At 38.2% G+C, this 15,100-nt stretch overlaps 1 long non-coding RNA gene across 1 annotated transcript; it reads left to right on the forward strand.

Moving 5' to 3' along the window:
* The first annotated feature begins 472 nt into the window (after nt 1–472).
* Nucleotides 473–4,268, forward strand: LOC137097071 (uncharacterized). Its single transcript, XR_010909953.1, has 3 exons — nt 473–629; nt 913–991; nt 3,719–4,268. It is a non-coding gene; the product is annotated as an uncharacterized lncRNA (long non-coding RNA).
* Nucleotides 4,269–15,100: the final 10,832 nt, after the last annotated feature.

Here is a 15,100-nt window from a genome sequence, read left to right on the forward strand (position 1 = left end):
TTTGACAATGCAGATGTGACTTTCCCTGTTCCCCAGTACTCTCATTCCATGTTGGATAGTATGTAATGTGAACAACATCACTGACTGAATTGCATGACAGCACCAAGATAAAGTAAGAACAAAGATAACAATACTACTTTATTGGGGGGGGGGGGGTGAAGTTGAATGTTGGGCACTATATTCACTAGGACTAACCAAAAAGATATGGAAGTGTGCAAGCTAATGGGGTCTACAAAGTTTCAAGTTCAGTGGCAAAAAAAAGTGGGGATCTGAGGGAAAAAAGTTAGATGACATGCTCTGTAAATCAGTTTAGCTTCCAGATAGATTACCGACTGAATTAATCATAAATATATCATATTGGAACTAGCAGTGTCATTTGGAATAAAGAATCAATGACTGGTCACTATTTCTGACAACACAAAGAAACGTGACTTAGAAATTCGTCTGTTGCTTTAGGAAAAATAAACAGATGCCTGAATGAGCAGGCACAGACACAGAGCACACAAAAGCTTGACAGTTTTTGAATACACAAAGCTGAAGATTAAATTTTGAGACATGCATCAAGTGAAAAGGTAAACTGAGAACAAACTGCAAACTAATGGTTGGAGGGGGTCAAAGTTCATCTTCAGGTGAGAGAAAATCTTTTTTCCTGTTAACAGCTTTTACCATTGGTGGAATTTCCAAAGCAAATAGAAAACGAAATCAGACAACAGTGGAATACTCCTCTATGACTGAAGGTGCCATTTAAGGATCCACTCTATATGCCTAATAGAAAGATACAACTCTTAATGTTAATCAAAGTCAGAAGCTGATAGTTGTTTCAGATGCTTCTGCTGTTATTTGGAATTAATGGTCTGAGAAAGATGATTGAGTATTCTCCCCTGATAAGAAATGGCTTTGTTTCTCTTTCAGAATGCAAATAATTTAAGCAGATCCGTTTACTATAAACTACATGGAGACTACGCAACCAAGATTCTCATTTATTGGCTTGGTGAGCTGGTGCCTATCTGTTTTCAGCATGATATATTATGTATATATTCATTGGATGTAGTCCATATGGTAAAATGTATTTGATAATCAACGAGTGTAGCAATGTGAGTATCAGTTTTGTGGAAGACCTGTGTTTTCTGGTAAGCATAAAAAGAACAGACTGTAAATAAAGTGAAAGAAAGACTTTGGAAATCTGGTGAACATTTTATAAGATACAGGAAAATAATTTGCTCTAGCCTTTGTGTAGGCTCATAAGAACTGAGTTTAGTGACCATTTTTGTTCTGATGTCAGTGAGGATAGTGACACCACCTTGGAATCTGTATTTTAAAGAAGTTATACAGGAATGAGGTTCAGCACCTTGGACAGCTCATTCAAATTTTCATTTAAAGCCACGGGCAGATTTATTGAGCAATTAACATGGAAGCCACTGGACTACTCCACTATGTCCAATGCTGACAATTTACTTCGACATAAAAGGAAATGCTATCTTTGACATTACAGTAATATTTTACCCTCTAGCAGCAAAATGTCTCCGAGAGAAACTGAATGGGAGGCCAAACATTCTTCACAATTACTTTTTCCTTCCTTGTATGTCCCTTTATTTGAAACTTAGCAGGCTAATACAGAAAGAGAGAAATAATTTAATATAAATGAATATAAATGTTTGATAAACCTAACATCTATTGTTTGCTTACAACATACTGAAAGCCCCTTGGTATTAACTAATGTATTGATTTTTTGTTAACATGTTTTAAATAATTGAAATAATACATACTTATAATTTTATTTGTATTTGTATATGAAAACAAATTATTATTTGTTTACTTTTTATGATGTGCATGTGTATACAAACACACACTGAATTATCATAGAAATCAAACAGTAATAAAGCTTGTAGATAAGCCAAAAAGGAAATTATAGCATTATTTGTCCTTTGCTTATGCTTGACTTTCTTATTACTTGCCATCAAGTTGGCTTTGACTTATATCAAGCCTATGTATGATAGAACTCCATGAGACCTGGTCATCTACAGCTCTGCTAAGGTCTTCAGACTCAGTGTTGTAGATTTCTGGCTATAATTAATCTCTCTGTAATGTGGTCATTTTCTTCTGCTACTTATCTTCCAAAATTATTGTCTTATCCAATGAGTTATGTTTGAGTCGCCTGTTAAGGGCTGAAAAATACGGTATAGAAATAAATCAAATAATAATAATTATGTTGCCTCAGGAGTTGTTCAAAGTATTAGGGCTGCAGTAGCACAGCAGGCGAAACTGCTTGCTGCAGGAAAGCTGCTGACCAGAAGGTTGGCAGTTCAAAGCTGCAAGTCAGTGTGAACTCTCAACTGTCAGCCGTAGCTTCTGCCAGCCTTCTGGTTGAAAGCATGCAATATGAGTAGATCAATAGGTACCGCCTCAGCATGAAGGTAAAAGGGTGCCCCATGGAGATATGCAGACATGACAGCAACACAAGTGGAGATGTCTATGGAGAACAGGCTCCTCAGCATGGAAAAATGGAACAAGAGCACCTCCCAATGGCTGGAGTTGAGCATCGCCTCCGGATCCCAGAGATGGAAAAAGAGGAAGGCCCTTACCTTCGTCTGTGTTGTATATCATTGTTCACTGTTGGGTAAAAAGGCATTGAATGTTTACCTCATATGGGTATTGTAATCCATTCTGAGTTCCCCTGGAAGATAAAGCAAAATATAAATAAAGTGTATTATTATTATTATTATTATTATTATTATTAGTCTTGGTATAATCATTTAATATGGACAGTTCAGGCTTGATTCCTTTTCAGACCCATTGAATTTTCCTTTTGGCAGTCCGTGATCTCTTAAGAATTCCTGGAGTCTTTCACTCTTCACAGTTCTAGCACTTCTAGCATTTCAATTCAATTGTCGTGCTGGTGTCTTATAAAATCCTGGAATCTGTAGTTTGGTGAAGCACTAGAGCTTTCTCTGAGAACTCTAAATACAATTCCCAAAACTGCAAATATTGGGATTCCATAGGATGGAACCATAAGACTTAAAATGGAATCATGCTGTTATAATGATAATATGAAATGGACTCTGTTGATGTTACTCTTAACTTCTCTTAATACATTTAAGCCCTGAACAATTGAGATTTACATCTGAGTAAGAGATGCTTAACTATAGATAGAACCCACTTGACAGAAAGTAATAGTTTAAACCATCAATCAAAGTTGTGAATCAGAGTTCTAATTGCCAAACAAACTTCAGTCTGTCATCGTTATTGGCACATATGTCAACAATGGCAAATTAGCTGCTCCAGAGTTTGATGATGCAATTCATTGCTTACATTCATTCCAAATCAAGTTCTTAGACTGGAAATATATTACTTTCGATTATTCTGTAGGCAAATCATTCTTCCATTAACCTTATTTAGAAAACAAGAATCGGTTATAAATCATACTACCTTACCCTTACAGGTGTATCTTGACTTCAAATTAAGTTCTTTCTTTTATCTTTTAAATTTTAATCATCAAACTTCACTGTAGAAAAACAGTTTAGATAAAATTTGGAACTTGAGACTGAACCAGACTGAACATCTCCAATTTCTGTTTTAGACTCAGTTTAATATCAGGCAGCTTGTTTTAATATCTTGGTTTTGCTTCCATTTATTCTCAGAATTCCCACTGAGCAATCTGAAGCATTTATATGATTAGAAAAAGATCTATTCATTTCACTGTTTGCCTTCTCCCATACAGCATTACCCATGAAAGAACAAAATAGATCAACCGGCCATGAACTGCTGGAATCCTGCTGAGGACTTTTGTCTTCATAAGTCATCACATATCATCATAGGCTATCACGTGTGGCTGAGTATGATTGTCTTCCAAGTGGAGTGTCTTGATGATGCATCTGTAGTGAATTATTCTGGATCTACATGGTCTTTCATAGTGATGACATATATTTCCAAATGGAAGGCGGTCCAACAAGGGTTTGGTTGCTGCACCTTCCTCTTGGCATGTTTCTCCGTTGCACAAATGAACTTACATCAAAGGAAATTAGAACTGTACAGTTGTATAATATCTGTACACAGTAGAGAGCTGTGGTTGTATTTCTGCATTGCCGAGCCAGCAAAGTGCTCAGTTTGTGTGTGATGTGCATCAATGTACATTTAGCACAGTCATGCATTGTAAAATGTTGTGCATTGCACATGAATGCACTATATGCATCAATGTACATAGGTCCCAATGTGCATTGGGTGCTCTGGTGGGAGTCCCATTACATATCTTCACTATACTTTTTAAAGTATATGTAACATAACAAGTCATACAGGATTTTGCTCAAGTGTATCACAAATAAATATATGTATCATAAATAAATGTTTTTAATATGACTGCATATTTGTAATATGATCATGTAACATAATTACAACATATGATTCAGATAATCAAGGGCCCTTCCAGGTAGGCCCCAAATGTAGGAACAGTCTCGGATTTACCTAAGGCATCCAAATGGCTCCTCAGATAAACCTGGATTAATCCAGAGTAAACTGGAACTGAGCCTGGAAAGCCCAGGGTTTGGGGTAGATGTGGACTAGATGTTGAATCATACCTGGAAGGGCCCTAAATAAGAAAAAACCTATATTTTTTCTTTGATTCTATGATACAGTACACTTTCCCCCATATAAGAATCCTTAAAAATGGGGTTCAGCCTGGAATCATGGAAACTACATATATATGTAGTGTGTATATATGCACACACACACACACACACACACGTGTGTGTGTGGAACTTTTTCGGATTGGTGGTGATATTGAAATTAGTGCACACCTTACAGTCAATGAAGTTTTAGAATCAAAGACATATGACAAACACCAAATCTTTGACTTGTTAACAGATTTTCTTGCAAAGATATCCCTATTTTATATTACATTTAAAATATTTGTTTCATGATATGAGGATAATGTTAATTACTGTCATCAAATGAGATTTTTCATAGGTGAGATCTTTATTGTGTTTTGCACTGAATTTTTTGCTTTTAGTACCTTTTGGTGAATTGATTTTGCATTTACTGTAAACATTCCCTTTTGATGTAATGGTTATGGTTTTTCTGAATTATTACTGCTGTTTTAAGGCCCATGATGATAATTATGTAACTTGTAAAAATGCCTCAAACCAATGCTGTTACATAGCAAGGGGAAAGTACACTCTTTTTTGCACCCTACGCAATCAATATTTTCCCAGTGTACATTGTTGGTGTGTTCCTGTGGGTAAAACTCTGTCAAATAAAGATATTTTTTCGCTGGTACTATGCACTACTTGCTTGATTAATGCTGGCATTACAGGAGTGTGAGAGAGATTTCTTCTCCATCATCTGTCTTTAGACTTCACACATTCATGTTAGTATTCACTGGCAAATGTGCCAGATTTCCCCGCGGATTAAATGGCCCACTTCTGTGCTGCTCTGCATGTGTGACAATGTGATTGTTGTTCACATGGCCTGAGAGCATTGATAAAACGAACCTTTCTTGAACTGAATGCAACAATATTGTTAGAAGCCGATCTTAGAAAATTACAACTTCCAAGATCCCTCAAGTTGGCATCTTTTTTGGAAATATAGTCCAAGAAGAAGATGATGTAGTAGCAGTAGTTCTAAGCTATTATGAAAAGTGATCAATATTGTCTGAGAACTGCCAAATAGTTATGGAAAGAAGAAAGACTGGGATCTATTACTAGATCTCTTTGTGATGTACAATTGAAATAATTAAGGATTTTTGTTTCTTACTTGTTTAATAATATCAATGACAAAATAATTATTTAATCCCTGTAAAACAGTTGTTCTTAAGGAGCCCCCAGTGGCGCAATGGGCTAAACCCTTGTTTCAGCAGGACTGAAGTTAGACAGGTTGGAGGTCCAAATCCGGGGAGATTGCAGATGAGCTCCCTCTATCAGCTCCAGTCCCCCATGCAGGGAGATGTGAGAAGCCTCCCACAAGGATGGTAAAACATCAAAACATCCGGGCGTTCCCTAGGCAACGTCCTTACAGACGGCCAATTCTTTCATACCAGAAGCGACTGCAATTTCTCAAGTTGCTCCTGACACACACACACAAAATGGTCCTATATATATATATATATATATATATATATATATATATATGAGTTTGGTTTAGAGAAAATGAAAAAAATGGACATTGTAACATTGAAAATGGGAGAACAACGTCATATATAGTAAAGTAGGAAATGTAAAAGAAGAGTAAATAAAAATGAGAGGGAAAGAGAATATATATATATGAAAAAATATAAAAAACATAATAATAAGGGAAGAAAAAAGAGGGTATTTTAACATTGAAAGTGGGGGAACAATATCATGTATAGAGAAGTAGGAAGAAAAAGAGTTAAAGAAGAAAAAAAAGATTCTTGACCTCCTTCTTCTTTCCGATGGTCGTTTAGTTTTAAAGCTCTTAACCTGTGGGCTGCGGACCATCAGTGGGCTGTGAAGATGAATATCTCATCTGTGAGCCTCCTTCCTCTTTATTTTATTTTATTTTATTTTATTTTATTTTATTTTATTTTATTTTATTTTATTTCTGCTCCTTTTACACTGCCTGACGCTCCTTCCCTGCCGCTAACCATGGCATATGTTCTGTATTAGAAACTAGAGTTGATGTGGTCTATCCAATGCAATTTTCTGAATCAACACCCCAAACTGAATCTAAAGTTGACAAAAACTGATTTGTAATCCTTTCGGTACGAATGTTGGAGAGTGGTCCATGGTCAAAGTGGTCCCTGGTCAAGTGGTCCTTGGTCAAAGAAAGTTTGGGAACCACTGTTGTAAATGGGAATCACTGCTGTAAATGGAGTGACTATGAATGGATTTTTAGAAGATAGAATGATGAGCTCTGCTCTTTTTTTGGTTTTCATAACCAGATTTGAGGCCCAGGTTTGAGACACAATTATATGTTAATCCATCCAAACTGCATTAAAATTAGTCATTAGTTATAAGGATTAGTCCAATTACAAAAACTTAAAGCTGAAGACTTTTAGTTAGTGGCTCCATATTCATGGGATTTCTTCTCAAAGGAGAAACATCTTATATCATCCTTACTAATTTTTAAATAATTGGTGATAAATGACAACACATTTGCTTGAAGGTATGTTTGGTCAAGATGTTACGGCAGATATTCAATGGTTTAACAATTCAAATTGATGCCAATTTCCTCTTCAATTTTTGTTAACAGATCCTGTTCTACATAATGTTTTTACTTTGAGCTCATAATAACATGATTCTAATTGTATCTTACGTTTTTAATTTTACATTTGAGCTTCCTTGGGTTCACAAAAGGTAAAGAAACCTTGGAAACAACTAGCTAAGTGAAGACAAAATAACTTTTATTTCTTTCCCATAAACAAATGATATTTCTGGACAACTCTTTTGGCCTGTTTTATATTTCACTTGTCACAAAGAAGGCAGCCCTGAAGCACACATGAATAAAACATTGTTCCTCCCATATGTAGCACAGTAACTAACAGGCCACAATTTGTATTACTGCAGATTTTCCAAACAGATGGATAGTTATAATTACTTTCCCCTGTGTATCTATTAATGTTAACCTCCCAGTGCAAACATTAGCCATTGGAACATAGTATGCGCCTTGAAGCACATTGCTCAGGTTTCATGTCCTGTGAATATTTTTGGAATATTTTTTTTTACATCTGAGTGAAAATCCTGCCATCACATGCTTTATTTCATGCTGATAGAATGGTTCTTATATACATTTCCCGCAAACAAATCCTTAGAAGCCGCAAATGACAAGTTAACACCTCTCAGCAGGCTGGGACTTTGGAAATCGGTGACCAGGAATGTGTTTTTTCCCCTCCTTTTGGTACAAAGCTATGTTTGATCTCCATGTTGGCTATTAATATAGAAATCCAGGATATCCACATACTGTACAATTACAGCTATTTAATACCTTTTGAAATAGACTGTCCTGTGAAATCTAAACAACAAATCCCATAATGGAGCCATAGGATGCAGCCATGACTGCTAAAGTGGCTAAGATACTAAGATAAACAACAAAGAGTACTGTAGTACTGTAAAGATTAATAGGCTTTCTTTGGCATAAAGATTTACTGGAAACAATCCACTACCTAAGTTTTGTGTGTGTGTGTGTCAGGAGCGACTTGAGAAACTGCAAGTCACTTCTGGTGTGAGAGAATTGGCCGTCTGCAAGAACATTGCCCAGGGAATGTCTGGATGTTTTGATATTTTACCATCCTTGTGGGAGGCTTCTCTCATGTCCCCACACGGGGAGCTGGAGCTGACAGAGGGAACTCAGCCTACTCTCCCTGGATTCGAACCTCTGACCTGTCTGTCAGCAGTACGGCCGGCACAAGGGTTTAACCGATTGCGCCACCAGGGGATCCACTTCTTCAGATGAATATGAAATTTTAAGCAAAACAAGATATGCTAGGCTGCATCAGAAACTATGATATAACTTTATGATGCTGGAACTTAGGACCTCATCATATGGGGAAAATTCCTTGTTGTAGAACACTTTGCCCACACAATCTGCATGGAGCCTGACAGATCTCATCATATGTTCAGATAGGAAGTTATGGGGACAGTGTGGGAGCACACCAGAAAGGTATGCATTCTGGCATGTGATGAAAGATTTGGTGGTCTGGGCAATGCGGGGCGCTGGGCAATGGATTTGCATTGCTGCCTCACAATTTGCCCCACTGTCCCCCATATCAAGGACCTCCATGTCACTGACATGATATACAATCATGCTAGTGAACTGCAATGATTCAAAATGGAGTACCATGCAAAATGTCTCATTGTACAATGGTGGGCTGCCAATTGCACAGTGCGTCCCAAAGTGTAACATGATCTAATGTGCAGTGTCCAAATGCACAGCATGTCCTATTATATATTAGGACACACTGCATATTGGGAACCATTGTACATTGGGATAGCTGAACATACAGCTATGTCTCTGCTTTCCTCCTGAGAATAAAGGTTTTATGCAATATTGCAATTCACCTTTATATGAAAAGAATATATTAATAAATCTTGAAGTGCTGTTGTTGTTTTTGGGAAAATGTGCAATTGAAGCAACATAGTGCAGATTCAACTGTGTAACTAGGGCTAATCTACACAATGTATCTCTTTTTGATATTAAATGTGTCTACACTGTAGAATTAATGCAGACTGACACCCCTTTAACTGCCTTGGCTCAATGAAATGAAACAGCGGAAGCTGTTGTTTTACAAGATCTTCAGCCTTTTCTGCCAGTGTGTTAGTGCCTCATCAAACTACAAATCCCAGGAATCCATGGCATGGACCTGCAGCAGTTAAAGTGGGATCAAACTGCATTAATTGTATAGTATAAAGTAGATGTGCCCTTGGATCAGGAAGAGTGAAGTTCTACCAGGTGGAAGGAACTACAACACATTTATTGGCCAATGAAGCATGTGTGGTGTGGATTAATGTACAACTCTTGGTTTGTTTGTTTTTTTACATATCCCTCTGAATATTTTTTTATTGTCCTGTGGATGGGAAGTGCGATTCTAGTCTCACCATAGTTTACTTGGCTAATTAATTAAAAAAATCCATCCATCACCCAAGTCAAAAAAGAGGCACGATTAAAGCCCAGGCAGACCATGCAAAAAGAATCTGTGAACCCCACCTCCTCCAAAGTGAACTGAACCACCTAAACTGGGCTCTACAGGTCAATGGATACTCCACTACAGACATCAGATGAGCTTGCAAAGCCAAGAACAAGCCATGAGAGTAAAGACAGAGATCCACTCAGAGGACAAGTGTCCTTACCATACATCAAGGGAACAACTGACCGCACAGGGAAGCTGATGAAGAAACATAATCTACAAACTATCTACAGACCCACTAAGAAAATTCAACAAATGCTATGTTCAGCAAAGGACAAGAGGGATCCCCTCACCTCTGCAGGAGTCTACTGTATACCATGCAGCTGTGGACAAGTCTACATAGGGACCACCAAACACAGCACTGCCCAAACTCGACTCAAGGAATATGGAAAGCACTGAAGACTAATTCAACCTGAGAAGTCAGCCATAGCAGAGCACCTGATGAACCAACTTGGACACAGCATATTATTTGAGAACAAAGAAATGCTGGACCACTCTAATAACCACCATGTCAGACTACACAGAGAATCTATTGAGGTGATTAATTGCAACATTCACACTTGTCTCAAACAGAAGTTCTTTCTCTCACCCTGGACATTTCACAGATATATTATACACCTCATTTGCCTGGTTTCCAACAGACCTCACAACCTCTGAGGATGCCTGCCATAGATGCCTGTGAAATGTCAGGAGAGAATGCTTCTGGAACATGGCCATATAGCCTGGAAAACTCACAGCAACCCAGTAATTTAAAGCTGTCCGCAAATTTTACCAAGCCTAGACATTAATGTAGGTTCTGTTACCAGGCATACCCTTGGAAGATATGTATGAATTCATACATGTTCTGAGTACACATGTCACAACTTTGGCAAAGAGTTAATCAAAGAAACTGAACACCACAATTCACATTCATACAGAACTCTCCAAAAGGGGAATTTTATATGGCAATCGATATATATACAATAGTTGTATTGGGAAGTAGTAAATATCATAATAGAGTGTCAGGATTTCAAAAGTTCATGCAGATATCAAACTTGTAAGTGTGTGAGGATTTGAAATTAAAAGTAGTTTGAAGTTAGAGGAGTTATGAAGGGGAGGGAGAGAGAAAGTAATCCAAATGTAAGGGCAGTATTATACTTTCCCTAATTCACATGCATGCACACCAGAGAAAAAGGGAGGTATTTGGGAGAGTTGCTCTGTGTAAGGAAATTACTCCTCAGAAGATAGATTGAAGAGATTGAGAGATTACTTTCCCATAGCTTCTTTGGGACTTGGGAGAAACTAGGGACAGGAGCCTTTCTGCCTGGAGCAAAACAAAGAAAGGATGTCAAGCTAACCAAGGTCCTTCCAAATCACAGCCAAGGCTTTGAGAAACAGAAATAAAATAACAATTTTGGATCCTTGGGGTCTGAATGAGTGATTTCAGCTAGTGCGGACAATGCTTTTCAATAAAGGGCCTCCAAAATGAGGCTCATATATAGCCACTGCGTACGTGTTTTCATTTTCAGTTATAGGAATGGGTGCACTATAGGTTTTTCAAAAACTATTCTTGAACTCTAAGATCAACCTGCAAAAATTAGTTGCAAATGACACAAATTCTGAGTCATAAATTTATTCGCTGTACCAGAACAGAGAACGGCCTGCCCACACAAACATTTCAGAAGGACAAGAGTGGGTGTTGGGTAATTTTGTGCTGTTGCTATTATTACCACTAAAATTTAGACTTAAACATTGTTGGTGGCCATGCAAAATATATTGCAAATCACCTGGCAGTCTACCAGGAGATGTCAGGAATGTCAGTTATGTCAAGTGCTTTGTCACACATTTGAAATTTCAGTAAATTCTGACAAAAAATGACTTGGAACTAAATTATCAACCCTTGATTCCAGAATGAGCAAATTGATTGTTTTAGTTTCTTCTTACATACGAAGTTTAGTAAATTATGATTCAGAGAACCAGTGTGGTGCAGTGGTTTGATTGTTGGGCTTCTGGAAGAACAGGATTCAAATAATTGCTTCCGGTGTAGCTATACTGCAGAATTGTTGACACTACTTTAACTGCAATGGATCAGTGCCATAGAATAATGGAAGTTTATTTATTTATTTATTTATTTCCAACATTTCTACCCTGTCCTTCTCAATCCCCAATGGGGGACTCAGGGCAGCTTACAATGGCATTCCAAGGCGGGATGTAGAGGGAGATACATTTGGACAGGTGAGGCTGGACAGGATCATATAACTTGTGGTTTTACAGGGTCTTTAGTTTTTTATGCAAAGAATGCTGGTGCCTCACAAAACTACAACTCCCATGATTCTGTAGCATTGATACATGGTAGTTAAAGTGGTATCAAACTGCATTAATTCTACAGTGCAGTTGTGAAACCCCATAGAATGACCCACTCTTTTTGTTGGAAATAGCAACTTTCTACAAGCCTTCTATACTAGTTATTTGTATATAATTCAGATTGCTTATATGTGTGTATTTGGTATGTAGGTTTCCCTTAACTCTATGTTTGAGGTTGTGGGAGGGGCTGCAGACTATGTGATTAGATCCTGGTCTATTCAGTCTGAGAGTCAATTTTGGAAGTCAGTATTGTATAGTCAGTGTTCGTTGTGCATTCGATATTAGACAGAGAAGAGATTGCAACAGAATGCCTTCTAGAACTCACTGTTTAAACTGTTTCAAATAATAAGCAATGCACCTGTATTCTGAATACATGAAGTTTGTTAGTAAACCAACTATGTTACTTTTAATGAAGATTACTTAATTTTGTCTCTTGAGAGCATGATTTAAAACCAAATATATTTTATGAGAAAGTAGATGTTTTTGGGCAACTGAAATAACACTTCTGATGATTTGCTATATATTTTGTGTATTGGCATAATCTTTTTTCCTAACAGTTCAAAGTATATCAGTCTAACAACTGAGAGCCTTTTGACACGGCCATATAACCCATGGCCCTTCCACACACTGTGGACACAGATAACCCAGTGCAAAGCAGATATTCTGGGATTTTTTTGCCTTGATATTCTGGAATATAGGGCTGTGTGGGAGGGCCCCCAGAATATCAAGGCAGGAAATCCCACAATATCTGCTTTGAACTGGGATATATGACAGTGTGGACTCCGATAACCAAGTTGAAAGGATATATTATGGGGTTTCCTGCCTGGATATTCTGGGTGGCTGTGTGGAAGGGCCTCGAGAAACCAAAATTGCCTTGAATTAATACTAGTGGATATATACCACTAAAGAGAAGATTCACTCAAACTAGTTTTTAGCTCTTCTCAGGAAGATCATACTTTACAAAAAGGTATGATTTTCCAAATGGTGTTAATGCCAATTAATTTCCAAAAGGTCATGCTTCCAAAAGGTTATGATCTCAAAGGTCATCCTTTTTCCAATTTTTTTTTCACCTCAAAGGAAGGCAATGGAAAATTCCCCCTGAACAAATCTTGCCAAAATTAACCCATGATAGGTTCACCATAAGTCTGAAACAATGTAAAGGCACAAAACAACAGCAACAAAATTACATTTTTTTTAAAAAAAGAGCTAAAATGACATCCTCACTTGTCCTTCATTGATGTATCATCCTCAATTACCTTTGAGTGATGTGCCATACTTGTTCTCAGAAGATGTTCTGTGCTTTTTAGCAGGATACAGTCCAGATTTCTTTTATTTTTTTATAACAAGAGAAGTTATTTTCCTGTCAGAAGGAAGGACTGTGGATGTGAAAACAAGAAAATATGATTTTCACACATTCAGTCATAATTGTAAAAATCAAACTTAGAAAATTGTATTCAACTGGTTGTCCTCTGTTGGGAGAAAAGACCAAAGGCATGCCTAGAACAACCACTTAGATCAGTTTGGAGATGGTTTGGGCAGAAACCTGTTTTGCTCTTTGGATAATTAGATTGACTTGTCTGGAACAGGTTTGAAAGAAAGAAGGTGATTACATTCACCATGGAAAGTGGCTTCAAACTGGTTCCTGAATCCACAGTATCAATTGTTTGGGAGCCACCAGAATGTTTCAACCCCCATCCTTAATTGCTGGTGAAGATGTGCACCAGCACTCCAGAGACATACAAGTTGGCAGGGAAGGGAAAGTATCAATTTGCAGTGAAAGTAATCAATTACCTGTCCTAAGAGGTTAATTAAATCCCTGCCATCCAGCTATACCTTTGGGCCACTTTTCGGCAGTCCCCCCCCTCTCATTCTGAATGCAGTGCAGGTGGTATTTACAATGCATTTTGCATTCTGCTGAGCTAATTTGATGTGATTCAGATTTGCTTAACATCATTACGGGGCTTAATTCAGACTTTCCTGTGACTTTGCTTAATGTGCTTTAAACCATTTAAACTACATAGGAACACACTTCGTGTCAAGACCCAGAAGCCTCAGTAAAGCCAAACACAGGGTAAAAGGTCCAAACACAAGTTTATTGTTCACAACAGAGTCTTTGAAACACTTAAATTCAGTGCCTCAAGCTCGGCCAGCAAGTTGACATCAAAAATAAGGTGATATTAGCAACTGAAATATAACCCAGATTATCCTGGTGTTTTAATCCGGTTTAACACAAAAACACAGCAATCCACTTTAAATTCACACAGTTCAAAAAGCACAATAAGCAGAGACAAAAAGCAGAGTCCAAAAGACGTTCCAAGGTCGTGGCATGAGGTAAGCAAGTTGAGTAAGTCCAAGAAGCAAAAAACGTTGTCCAAAACGGTCCGGAGTCAAAACGGTAGAGTAGCAGTCGTCAAACACAGAATTACAAGAAGAAACACAGGAACATAGGAATCTGTAGTCCAAGGACCCAAGCACGAGAGTTGGCAGGAACAAAGATTCACACCCCAAAAGAGACACTTAGCCTTCTGCAAAGATCCATACAACCAAAACCCATTTTTATCCTAAAGTTCCTCATCAGAGGAGCTCCCCACCCTTTCATCATCGCACTCAGCTGCCCCATTTCCTGCAGCTGAACCCGAGCACCCATCCCTCCACCTCTGCCAGTGTCTGTCAAGACTTAGATCTTGCCAAGTGCTTCCTGGTTGCCATTCTCCTGTAAACCCCTCAAAGTCATCGCTGGAGGTGGGTTGGTTACAGATATCCCTAATTTCTTGTACATGGGTCCAATCAAGCTCATCCTCCTCCCACATGTCACTCCCAGACCCATCACTCCCCTCAAACCCCATGAAGTCCTCTGTAGGAGCGCTAAGTATATCACGGATACACTTCCTTTGAATCTCCTCGTCGGACTCTTGATCATGAGTAGCCCACTTGACTCCCCTGCTTTCCTCCCCATCCCCCATTTCACAGTCGGAGAAGCCCTCAAAGGTTTCAGAATCACTCGGAGCCATGATTATCTCTCTAATCCGCTTTCGCTGCTGCTCCTCTTCCAACACCTGCACAGCCCTCTTCTCCCTTCTACCAGTAGTAGCAGTGTTACCATCAAGCTGAACTACAACACTTCGA

The sequence above is a fragment of the Anolis sagrei genome, chromosome 5 (genome assembly GCF_037176765.1).
Source record: "Anolis sagrei isolate rAnoSag1 chromosome 5, rAnoSag1.mat, whole genome shotgun sequence".
Taxonomy (NCBI): domain Eukaryota; kingdom Metazoa; phylum Chordata; class Lepidosauria; order Squamata; family Dactyloidae; genus Anolis; species Anolis sagrei.